General features: G+C 45.2%; 1 long non-coding RNA gene across 1 annotated transcript in view; it reads right to left on the bottom strand.

The window, feature by feature from the left end:
* Positions 1 to 7,219, bottom strand: part of LOC309663819 — a 247,211-nt gene extending 239,992 nt beyond the window's left edge. Inside the window, exon 1 of the long non-coding RNA XR_014265489.1 lies at positions 5,958 to 7,219. This is a non-coding gene — a long non-coding RNA (uncharacterized lncRNA). The remainder of the gene's footprint in view (positions 1 to 5,957) is intronic.
* Between the last annotated feature and the right edge of the window lie 5,082 nt (positions 7,220 to 12,301).

Consider the following 12,301-nt stretch of genomic DNA (forward strand, 5'->3'; position numbering starts at 1 on the left):
TAGATTTCCTCCTTCAGGTATGACGGAGGGTTTGTAGCAAGCTAGCATTCACCCTGAAGACGACTCAATCCAGTCTGGATGAAAGGAATTCTGTTTGAAGGCTTTGGAGAAATGCAGCTAGGACCCACAGGATCCGCTCCAGAGAGAGAGAAGCTCACTGGAATGAACCTGATTCTCTACCTTTTCCCCTTAGGCCCAAAGGGCACTCGCCCGAACCCCCGGCTCCCGCGGCTTCTGGGAGCTGAGGAGTCAGCAGCGGGGGCGAGCCCTGCACTCGGGGGCACAGCCGTGGATCCGAGGACTCTGCGGTCGGTGCGGGAGCCCGCAGGCCGACTGTGGGAGGCTCGGGGGTCCTCCCTTCGGGCCAGGCGAGGAACCCTGAAAGCAGGGCCTCTCGGAAGCCGCAGTCTCCTTGCCTGAGAGATCTCGGGGCTTCAAGCTTCATTCTGCACTTTAAAAAGTTGGTGACTAGGATAGTGGTGGCAGGACCTACGGATTCCAGGGATGCGCCACTAAGCGGCAGCACCCGCCGAGTTTCCGTAGTGTAGCGGTTATCACGTTCGCCTCACACGCGAAAGGTCCCCGGTTCGAAACCGGGCGGAAACAAACGTCCTTCCTTTCTGAAGTTTTTACCTTCCCATTCCAAAAACCAAAACGGGCGAAAGGCAGGGGGTGAGGCGGCGGGCGCAGCCTCAGTTTCCATCCCCAAGGTACAGGCCAGGAGTTCCCTTACTGCCTGAGAGCCTGCTCAGCACCAGGAACCCGCCCGCCTTTCTCTGCTCTGAGGCACCGCGGAGCGCAGGCCACAGCCAGCTAATCCAAGTGGGCAAAGGACAAGGCTGACTTCGGGTCAGTTTTACATCCGGAAATCCCCTCACCTACTAAGCAGGCGCCTAAACCTCTTCCACACGTTCACACGAGTTATGTCTCTGAAAACCAAGGAGTTCATCCCTGTGAAGCACACTTGGCTTTCCCCCACCTCGGCACACCTACGCAACAGTGTGATCTGCGTGACGCCACAAAAGAGACCGAACCCGACTGTGCACCGGGGACCCGAGCCAAAGACACGGAAATGAACAATGTCAGGCTCCACGAATTGAGCCGGTCGCGGAGGGGAAGGAGCCCGTACCGGTGCCGTCTCCAGGAGAGCCCCCAGAGCCAGGGCAGAGATCAGGAAGTGGACGGATCCGCCCATCACCTGCTGACATCCCAGTCGGCACCTGACTCAAGGGAAAAGCGAGGCTCAGAAAGAGAGCAGGACCTTGGCTCGGCAGCACACAGCGCTGCAGCTAGACCAGGACGGACCTTGTGTCCTGTCTCAGGGCCCAAGGCGTCGCCCAAGACTGGAGAGGTGAAGGGTGATGAGCAGCCGGGCAAGGGCTGGGAGCCTTGCACAGCTGCCTTCAGCCCTGGGCCTCTGAGAAATCTCCGTTCCTGCTCTCCGGGTCTCTGAAGTTTAGTCTTGACTTTTACAATTTTCACCTGGAGACGCTACGTCGAGGCTCCTCAATGGTTCCCTGGTGGTCTAGTGGCTAGGATTCGGCGCTTTCACCGCCGCGGCCCGGGTTCGATTCCCGGTCAGGGAAGCCTCCGCAGAAACTTTTCTCTTTTTTTTCCCCTTCAGCGTCTCCACTGGCAGGAGTCTTCCTCTTCCTGCCCCGACCAGAGCTGTGTTTTGCTTCAAGGTTCAGATGCAGAAGAGCTTCTGCACTGAGTCCCCAAATGCCGGCGAGTCCCGGCCTCAGGGTCCTTGACATCGCGCAGGCTGGAGGACGTGAGATGTAATGAACAGCCTGGGCTGGCCGGCTCTCGCCTCGGCTCTTTTCCCCCTGCATGTTACAAACCCGAAGTCTTATTTACCGCGTTTTCATCCCAAGAGAATCGGAGACTCGAGTTCCAAACATTCATTAAGAAGCTAAACCAAAGCCCTTTGAAACATACAAGAAAGTTGCAAGAGGAATAACATCGTATATTCTGTACGTAAGTGCACAGTAAACATTTTCCCACGTTGGGTTTCTCACTCTCTCTCCGTACATAAGAATGGCGACACCACTTGAGAGTTCCTTGCAGACCTCTCCACTCAAGATTGCTCCTTTCGTTTGGTGTGTCTCTCAAAGGCAGGTTCTGCGGGACTTGTCCTCCAAGACCAGGGGAAGCCTCTGTCCTCGCGAGGAGGCCCCCTTGCCCTTTCAGGAACCTGAAATCCGTTCTCTTCAGGCTCTAGAGAAGCTTCAAGAGGAGTTTTATTCAGCTCCCCCCGAAGTGCAGGCCAGGCACGTTCTGTGCCAGTAGGAATCCCCCCGGGCCGGCTGCCCTCCGGTCTCCTTCCCGGTTGCCTTGGCGGGCAGTGGGGTCTTGGGTCAGCCTGAGCGCTGGAACCGCCTACCTCGCGAAAGGCCCTTCTGGGAAGTGCAGCTGCCCCTTGGCTGTTGCCTGGATCTCTGTGCCCTGCACGGAGCGTAAAGGGTTCTGACAGGACACAAAGGTGACGAATCCTTCCCTGTAGTGAGTGGGAGGAGGAGAGGACCAGATGGGAAATGCGTCCAAGGGAGGGGGTGTATTCTCAAGTGCTTGTCAGAATTGTCTGCATGGGTGGCTGCCCTATGATAATAGTGCTTAGTGTTGTCTTTTCCTGACCTCGACCCAGCCTCAGGTCCAGTGGGATCGGCTGCTCTAAACTTTCCGTTTTTCCGAAGCTTTGGAACTGGTACCGTTTTCCTGCGAGAAAGGCGGCACATCCTAGGAATTAGTCAGTGTCTACTCCATAGAGAGGCCAGGCGAGGGGCGTGCTGCTGTCTCTGTGGCGCAATGGGTTAGCGCGTTCGGCTGTTAATCGAAAGGTTGGTGGTTCGAGCCCACCCAGGGACGGTGGGAGAGGTTTTAGAACCCATTCAGCGTTTTCCGTGCTGATTACCATTGCAGGTGTTCCATGCTGATTATCACCTGTACATCTGCTCCCACAAAGTTTACCGAACTGCATTCGCATTCGGGGTCCTATCCACCTCACGACTGCTGCCAGTCTTGGGCCACACTCCCCTTCCCAGCTCTATTGTCTGTCGTCTCTATTGGACTCTATACTTGCCTAACTTACGGCCTTCTGAAAGAGATCGAGGAAGCCACGGTCTGGTGGGATAGTCTTTATTCTGCCAAGTCTACAGACTTGGACAAGAAAGTTCTATTTTATGTGTCTCAAATTTTTCAGCTGTGAACGTTAGTAATTGTTCTATGAATGATGTTATCGGTGACCTCATCATCATAATTCTCCTCTGCATTATTTTTGATAAAGGCATTTCTTCCATGGTTGTGTAGTATTTGGTTTCATGGTTTCACGATGACGAATAGGCTGCAACCATCATGATTGTACACACACCTCTGACCACTCGTGCAGGTGTTTCCAGAGCGTAGAGAACTGCACGTGCAAGTGCTACCTTTAGTGTTTCTATGCTTCTAATGTTGGTAAATCCTTCAAGTTTGCCCTCCACAGAAGTGGCACTGAATCATATTCCATTTTATTTTCCAGTCTTTCAATGTCCCTTTCTTCATTTACTTGCCAACGCAGCAATCTTTCTGTACATCTCTCCATGGTAGTCTAACTAATAAAGGGAGCAGTGCCCTCCCGACATAACTAAGGGGAAGGACAACAGGGGGACACTGTGGGCAGTACACAGAGATATTCTATTGCATACGTTCGAAAGCTCAACATTCAATATTTTTAAAGTCTCCCAATAACTGTAATGGTTTTCTCTGCAGACCTAGTCAACAGGGTCCAGAGAAGACTGCCCAGAGTGACCTCTTTGACAACGTCCTGCCAAGCAACTTATCCAAAGAGAAGAATCTCGCTGATCCCAGAGGTTTTTCCCTTCTCCCCTTTTCTCTTTTATTTATACATTTTGGTTGTACTTTTAATTTGATGCAAACAATCTAATGCCTGTCCTTCCTCCTATAAAATGGGGAATTCGCATGGGAATAAGTGTTTCTACGTTATTCCTTGACCGTTTTTTGTTTGTTTTTTGGCTGTGACGATAAAAATTAGCCCATCTAAGCCACCTCGTGGGAGCCAACAGAATCCTGCCCCCCACAAGTTCCTGCTTCAGACCTGGACCCTTCGAGCTCTTGGCTCGTGTTTGCTCTGTTCTGTTCTATCTCATGTGCAGGAATTGAGCATTTTGGCTTTTTCATACTGTGTGGTTACTGGACACGGATTTTGTCTCTCTCTCTCCCTCTCATTTGTGCATCACTAATTTCTCGTCTCAGTGCGGGATTCTGGTTTTAATTTTAGGAAGTGAACTTCTGGGGATAATCCCTGTTGGGTGGCGGTTGACAGGGATCCATTCCCTGTTAGGTAGAAGATGACAGCTAATCCGGACCATGAGTCTTTTTTGTCTGATGCTTGTCCTGAGGATTCTGCTATTTCCTGGTATGAGACACCGCAGCAGTGAGAAGCTGTCCACCTCTTGTCTTTCCACTATTTGCTAAAAACCACGTGGGCCCAGTCAACCCTGGTCAATAACTGCAAAAGTGTAGTAGCTACAATAAGGACGATCTTAATATGCAATGGTTCCCTCATAAGGAACTCAGCATTAAGAAGGGGGATTAATACAGGAAGAATATTGAATTTTTAGCACGGAATAGGCAGCTTTCTTTCATTGGTATACTCAAGGTTCTAAATAACTGAAAAAGTTCAAACAAATGTCCTTCAGGGATGGCTGAAATCAGACTACAGAAAGCAGAGGAGAGACATAGCATTACAAACAAGCAACGAAGTCAGCAACATGAGCACTTGTGACAACCCTACAAATCAAGATTTAAACCCTCCAGAACTGTAAGCCAGGTCGGTCCTTAATAAAAATGGATGAGGAGCAATGACTTCATGCACAGATACATACCCTGGAGACTCAAAAGCATATCACAGAATTACTCCGAGTTTCACTAATGAGCTTCCTTCAAGGACCTAATGTGGCTTACTTATTTCATTTTGTTTCCCTCACTGTCAGTTGCTGTTAAAACATATCATTGCCTCTGCTTTCACCTTAAATAATGCCCACTAGTTTGATGAATTTTTTTCCCTTTAAATATATCTTCTCAGAAGCAAAACAATATACTTTCTCTTCCTTGGGAGAGAATAGACAAAGTAGGCCTCGAAAAATTTAAATTAATTAAAACTCAGTTCCCCAATTAATTTCAGGAAAGTAATAATCACTCGTATAAATTTAAAATAAGAAAATTAAGAATTTCTGGGAAGAATGCTTTACTACTTATGCTTTCAATGTGGTATTTATAGAAGGAAAAATTTTGTTGTGGAATTGGTGACAAGGAACAATAACAGATTTAGCTGTAGATTAAATTAATGGTCTTGATTACTCGGAACAACAGTGAGAAACGAAATGAAATGGATTACAAAGATGACCCTTAATACTTTTAAGCAATTTAAATAATTTACACATTTCATATATAATGACATTTAAAGTGTCTATGTCATGTCGTGTGCTTTTATCGAGGTTACTCAGAAAAATTAGATTGGTTTAATGATTTTGGTCAAAAAACGACTATATATATATTTTCAGATTATGTTATGATGCAGAAAATAATGGTGGTATAATATACTGTTATGTAAGTCTTGGCTTTATTTTGGCTTAAAAATCTGAGTTACGTTGGACTTCCTAAATTTCCTGTATTGGTTGTACTGCTTAAATAAGCAAACGTATCCAATAAGTTTTCAACGACTAAAAATTTAAACTTATGTGTTGAAGTATATTAAATATACTAGTCAAGTACATTAAATATACTAATATCTTTAACGAGGAATGACTACTTGTAATTCTAGAAACCAGACGACTCAATTATTCCACTGACAATTTTTGGTAAATATTTTTAGGCGTCATCTGATATATGATTCCATATATACCAAAATATGCTTCCAACATTCCCATGTTCCAACATGCTTCAGCTTAAATTACAAGTTCAAGATCTAGAGTTAACTTCAATCCTTTGACTAACAGTAAATTGATTGAATTAACGAATCATCTTTGGTTGCCTGCAAATTCTCTCTGTCTTTGTCCTTCCCCTTTGCCCTAATTTCATGATAGGTCGGTCGACAACAGTGCTTTCGTTGGGGAATGCTGTTGTTTTCTGGCTTCACATATATCTCTATAGTTTGTAGGTTTGTGGCTGGTGCTGTGGCTCTTCTTATGTGTTCCCTTGACAAACGTTCAGTAGAGTGGCTTGTGTTTTCACTGCTCTGACATGTCAGAATCAGAACCTTAATGCTGCGCACTGCACGGCTTCTGAAACCTTCTCAAAGCGCCTCCTTGCTTCTTGTTACACATTCATTTTTTGCATGGCACTTGCTTTTTATCACAGCAAGCACCAAAATGCAGCTTGGCAAAGAAATGATATCATTGAAAAGAATGTAGAATAATCTAATGTTGGCAGGTTTTACTATGTAAATTACACCTCAATAAAGCTTACTTTAAAAAAAAAAAAGGACAAACAAAACCAAATATTGACACGATGGAGAGCACTGGAAATTCTTATTCATTTCTGGAAAGGGTATAAAAAAGTTCCACAGGTTGGAAGAAAATTTGGCAGCATCCACTGAGGGTCATACATACACAGTTATATGCTGTGGCCCAGAAATCGTACTTTTCGCTGTGCTATACCTTTGACCTGTGCTCTCCAATATGATAGGTGCAAGCCACATGTAGCTACTGAACACTTGAAAGTTGCTAGGGCCACAGGTTGTAATGATAATATTTTGATGTAGTAAGTCTCCTAAAACATTAAAATAGATTAAAATAGAAAATTCAAAATTCCTTGTGACAGGTTTGAAAACTAATAAAGGGACACGTCACTCAGATGAAGTCGGGAGACCAGAAGTGGGAGCTCTCATGGGGTACCACTCAAGTTCAAAGACAGGAAGTATCGTCAATTACAAACCCAAACAGAAGAAGCATCAACAGGAAGAATCATCGATTACAGGCCCCAACAGAAAAACATATTCGTTGCATCTCCTGCAGGAAATCAGCAACTTGGCAATGAGAAACCGTCATCACCCTAAACTTTCACTTTTCTCCAGTGGACTTGGGTTCAAAACAACCTCCCTCAGCTTCCTCCTCTCTCTCTGTAAAACAAGGTTCCTTCCTCTCCTTTGTTTGTGGGACTTGCCTATGGCTTTTGCTATAGCTTGCTTGTCCTGAATTGCCATCCTTCCGTTATTCCTGAATAACGCTTTTTGCTGGAAAAAAACAAAAAACAACCCCCCCCCCAACTTTTATAAGTTTTTAAAATTTATTTTGTGTATTTGTTTTTGGCTGCGTTGGGTCTTCGTTGCTGGGCGAGGGCTTTCTCTAGTTTCAGTGATTGGGGGCTGCTCTTCATTGTGGTGGCTTCTCTTGTTGCGGAGTACGGGCTCTAGGTGGGCAGGCGTTAGTAGTTGTGGCATGAGGGCTCAGTAGTTGTGGCTCACGGGCTCTAGAGCATAGTCTCAGTAGTTGGGGTGCACGGGCTTAGTTGCTCCACAGCATGTGGGATCTTCCCGGAACAGGGCTCGACCCCGTGTCCCCTGCCTTGGCAGGCTGATTCTTAACCAATGCGCAACCAGGGAAACTCCCAAAAGTATTATGTTGAAAGTCAACACTGGCATTATTCTGTTGCTCTGGGGTGCTCTAGAAAAATGTGTATGTCCCCCAAAAGTCATAAAAAAATGTTCGCACCATTTCAGAATATCCTCAACTGGAAACAACTGAAATGCCCAACAGTTCAAAACTATGTGGAGTTATATTCTTACAAGGCATACACACAGAGACAAAGAACTACGTGAAAAATAGGGTTAAATTTCATAGACATAATGTTGAGTGAAAGAAGTCAGACCCATGCCCCTCCATCCCCCCAAACCCAGTGCATGCCCTGTGTTTCAATTTATGTGAAAGTAACAGGCAGAGAGGTTGGGAGGGGTATGTGTGTGATTACTCTGAGCTCTTGCATGGGAAGAGTCATGAGGAAGCCTTCTGCGGTCTGGTAATTTTGCATACCTTAGTTATTTAGGTTGCTTCATCAGTGATTCAGGTTGGTGTACACTGGTAATAGTTTGGGAAGTGTACACTCTTTGTACTTTATGCATATTATGCCTCATTTTTTTAAAAGTTTAAATCCACTTTGTTATTGCTAAAGTGATGTTGATACTTTTTCTTCTGCTTTGTCCTGGGCTAGGAGGGAAAGTAAGTTCAAAGTAGTTACTGTGATATGTTTGCTGTCCTCAGATTTTCGGCTTCCCTTCACTATCGGATATCTGACTACTTACTTATATGTTGTTCACAACCATTACCTTAAGCTGACATCTCAGTGTTAATACTGTGTCAGAGAGAGAACCAAGTGTTCATGATCAAATCTTGCTCTTTTAAGAATCAATACGAGTCAAGGATGGGGGGGTATATGAAATTGAGAAATTCTCATAAGGAAAGTAGTTCAATTAGGCTTAACTAACTCACAGGTGCCAAAGGGGGACACTGGCAGGTAGTACACAAAGAAAAGCCGTCACATTCATTTCACCACTAAACTCTCAAGAATTTTTGGAGCATCCACACATAGCCAAAAATATTTACCTGATTAGTCATCTTCACCAGATTAACCTATCCGGACTAGCAGTTTGATGGCTTTTAGCTTATTTGTTTACCAAAGGTTCTTGGCCTTTCTTAATCAATAGAAATTGATAGCAGGCCAGAAAAGAAATTCAGGCAAGGCTTTACTGCGATCCCTGATGCAGGAAAACTAGTAATAGGTTCCCTTACTTGCTATGGAGGTGGTGGGGGGCGGGGCGGGAAGCAGCCAACTGGTTTCTTATATGGGACCAGGATAGGGGTGGGTTCCGGGGTTGGGCTGGGCGGTGGCTTAGGTTTGCCCCTCCATTTGGTCGTGTTGTGTGCAGGGGGCATGTGCAGTACTCTATTTTTGCTACTAGCTCTTCAGAGGTGGCAGTTAGGTTTTTGGTCTTTTTGTATCTTGTTGTTCATAATTCTTCCCAACTGAGCATGCACGCAGTTATTTTTAGTCTCATATAGTTTCTTTGTATTTTGTTGAAGGAGGAGACGTTTTGATCTCGAGGAGACAGCAGCCAGTGGTGGCTTGAATTGAGATCTTTGTTTCCTGCTCAGGAATTGAACGTGGGTGGCCTGGGTGAAAAGCAGGAATCCTAGCCAGCAGTCCACAAGGGGCTAGGGCTAGTAGCAAAGTTGCCCTGGCTCTTGCCCCTATTGAAAAATGAATTTTTCAAGGAGGCAAAACTGTAAAACAGGTTCAAAGTTTATTATTAGAGCCACAGCACAAGTGGGAGGGAGAAACAGTTTAAGACAGAAGCAAGGCAGAGATACACACCCGGAGATAAAGGGTGTGGCCATCCTCCCTAATGAGGAAGAGCGCACCAGAGAGGTGATTCAAATCACTTATATAGGGCATTTCTTCTGCGTCTTTGTTTACCTTTAGCCAATTATCTCGATTCTTTTTCACACCTAACCTGTCCTAGCGCCCTTCCCGACATGCGTGTGCATCTTTTTGCCAAGATAGATTCTGGCCCAGAGGCCTACAGGGAGGTTGACATCACCTATTATGGGGTGGCTCCCTCCCTCCCTTTTGACCCCAGAGGAACCGTTCTGAGCATGTATAGTTTGGGAGGTCTCCTTGACCTGAAGAATAAGAAATATGTGGTCTCTTTATATTCTATCCAAGTAGGACTCAGCTCCACCTTGCTGCTGCTATTAGTTTTACCTTGGAGTATCTGTCCACAGGGGACGGATTCCAACTGGTCAGCCTGGGGACCATGTATCTTCTGCCTCAGTTTGTCCAGGTGCAAACACTGCAGGAAAGGGTCCCAAGTCCTAGTCTGTCTCAGTAAGACAGAGGGTAGTAGATGTTAAAATCTGTTCGAAGATAGAATCAAAACAACACCTGAAAATGGAAATAAAATGCATGAAATTTCCGATGAACGAAATTGAACTTTCAAGAATGGAATAGACTTCACCGCCAGTCATAATGGTTAATGCGTTTTACCAGACATACACACAATAGTCCATCACAAAGACAACTGGATTTGAAAGGAACCGGTTTCCCGTGGACTCCTAAATGTTCTCTATTCTAGGCATTGAAAGCCGTTACAGTTCAAAAAAGGTGCTCAGGCTTCAGCAAGGCGCCAGACAGGTGCTCGGCAGGACAGAGGTTAAGTAGCCAGCCGCGCGCGCACAACCCGAACGGGTGGGGGCGGGTGGGAGGAAAAGAGCGAGCGGTCGACGTCACTTCCCCCAGAGGGCGCCCGCCCTCTGGTAGGCTCGGCTGGACGGCGTGGGAGGAGGGAGGCGCGGAGTAGGGCGGGGCGTGGGCTGGAGGGGAGCGGTAATTCCCGTCGGCTTGACGGATGGGGCGTGTCGTACGTAGATATCTCAGCGCAGGGCCTGCTGGTTCGTGATCTGGTGGTGAAAGACGACATGATCTCCCGTGGTGTGGGAGCGAATCGAGGGCTGTTGGTTGCAAGTGCATGGATGAGCTGTGTGGAAGGGGCAGGAAGACTCTGGGCTGCGGGGAGCAAAGTGACCGTGTGTGAACAGCATAAGGCGTATGAGGGTGTGTCAGGGCAGAAAGAACCAAAGTAATGTTTACTTACTAGTAAACATATAAGGGTTGCGAGAGTGGGTAGAGAAAAAAGTTTGATGTAGTGTGTAAGTAGAGGTAATTTGCTGTTTTCATGACTGTTGGTTTTTCGAGTACGTAATTTATAGTGAAATAGAAAGCATACTTGTTTTATTTTAATTTTGGTTTTTAGGAGTGACACTTGTTTCTGTGACTGATTTAGGTCAGTGCTGTGACGTAGATAGAGATGAAACAAGCTTCAAATTATTGTACAGTGTTACTACTGTTTTTGACAGAGGTGGTTTACCGCGGTTGGTGTGGGGTGTGTTAACACTTTCTCGTGTTATTTTTTATTCCGCTTGTTTATGGGAGAAGAGGCTGGTTTTTCCTTTGTTATGGAACGGGTTGTAGTAGTTTTTTTTCAATGTGATGAAAAAGTTTGTTTTTCGCATGTGGAAGTTTTTTTTTTTTTTTAAGTTGGTATTTGAAAGTGCCCAGTATTTTTTGCTTTCGCACTTTCTTCGGAGACAGTTTTTTAAAAGCAGTAAAGCTTTGATTCATCTGGTAATATAACACATCGCTGCGTGAAATTGAGAAAGTGCATTTTCTTACGTATGTTGAGTGTTTTGGTTTTTTTCTGTTAGGTTGTATTTAGTTCTTGTTTTATGTTAAGAGTTAAGAAAATTTAGTGTTCGGGGTTTGTGTCTGGCAAGCTTCTTGATATGTTCTTAGGGACAAAGACTTGCATAGGGTCAGATTCAACGAAGTTTTTGCAGGATCCGGAGCCGATGCTTCCGAAGACCCAATGAACAAATAAAGCCCCCAAAGGAAGAAAAACTAGAATCCTCGTCGGTGTTTTACTGCCTTCGAAGTCCCAACACTAAAAATAGGAGTGTTTTGTTACTGTCGTTTGCCAAGAAGCTAAACACCTGGTTGGGTCAATGGTCTAGAAGCAGTAGGAAGAAATCTGGCAGGAGCTGTAGGTTGCTGCAACCCTGCCTGCTATCAGCGGTTAAATTACATGTGTGAGCCGCAGAAACGCTGGTGACCTCCCTGACCGTCTCAGGGTTCACATAAATGTGGTAGCCACTTCTATTTCCGCTTTCCAAATCTCAGCTAATGTCGTCCTATGGGCTAAGTTAACCAGGAACTATGCAGAGAGGGGAGTTCTGGGAAATTTTCTTCTAGCTTAGCAATATTGACACAGATCTACCACAATCTACGTCTTGTGGACTTGGCATCCATATATATATGGATATCTGTATCTATATATCTTTTCCTTCCTTTCCTTCTCCTTTCGAAACCATTCTTTACTTTTAAACAAAGACAGTAACAGAATCATGCTTACCTCAAACAGTGAAAACATGCCAACCTTTCCACAAAAGAGGATAAAGTTTACTTGTCTTTCAATGGTTTTCATTCTTCTAGCTGAGACATTCATTTTACCTTAGATATCCTGTAACTTAAATACTGAGATTAAAAGTTAACTCCTAGCAACACATTTTATGTTAGCTGGTAGTGGGATGAAAGAGGAAAAGAAAACTATTAGTTGGTACATAGAAAACTATTAGTATTATAATAAGGAAGAAATATTCATAACTGTTACAGACCTCATTTCTGCAACTGTCACTGGTATCTATAACTATCTTCTTCGCTACTATCAACAAATAAAATTCAGCCAGATAAA

Source organism: Balaenoptera physalus, assembly GCF_965194825.1.
Source record: "Balaenoptera physalus genome assembly, chromosome: 1".
In the NCBI taxonomy this organism is placed as follows: domain Eukaryota; kingdom Metazoa; phylum Chordata; class Mammalia; order Artiodactyla; family Balaenopteridae; genus Balaenoptera; species Balaenoptera physalus.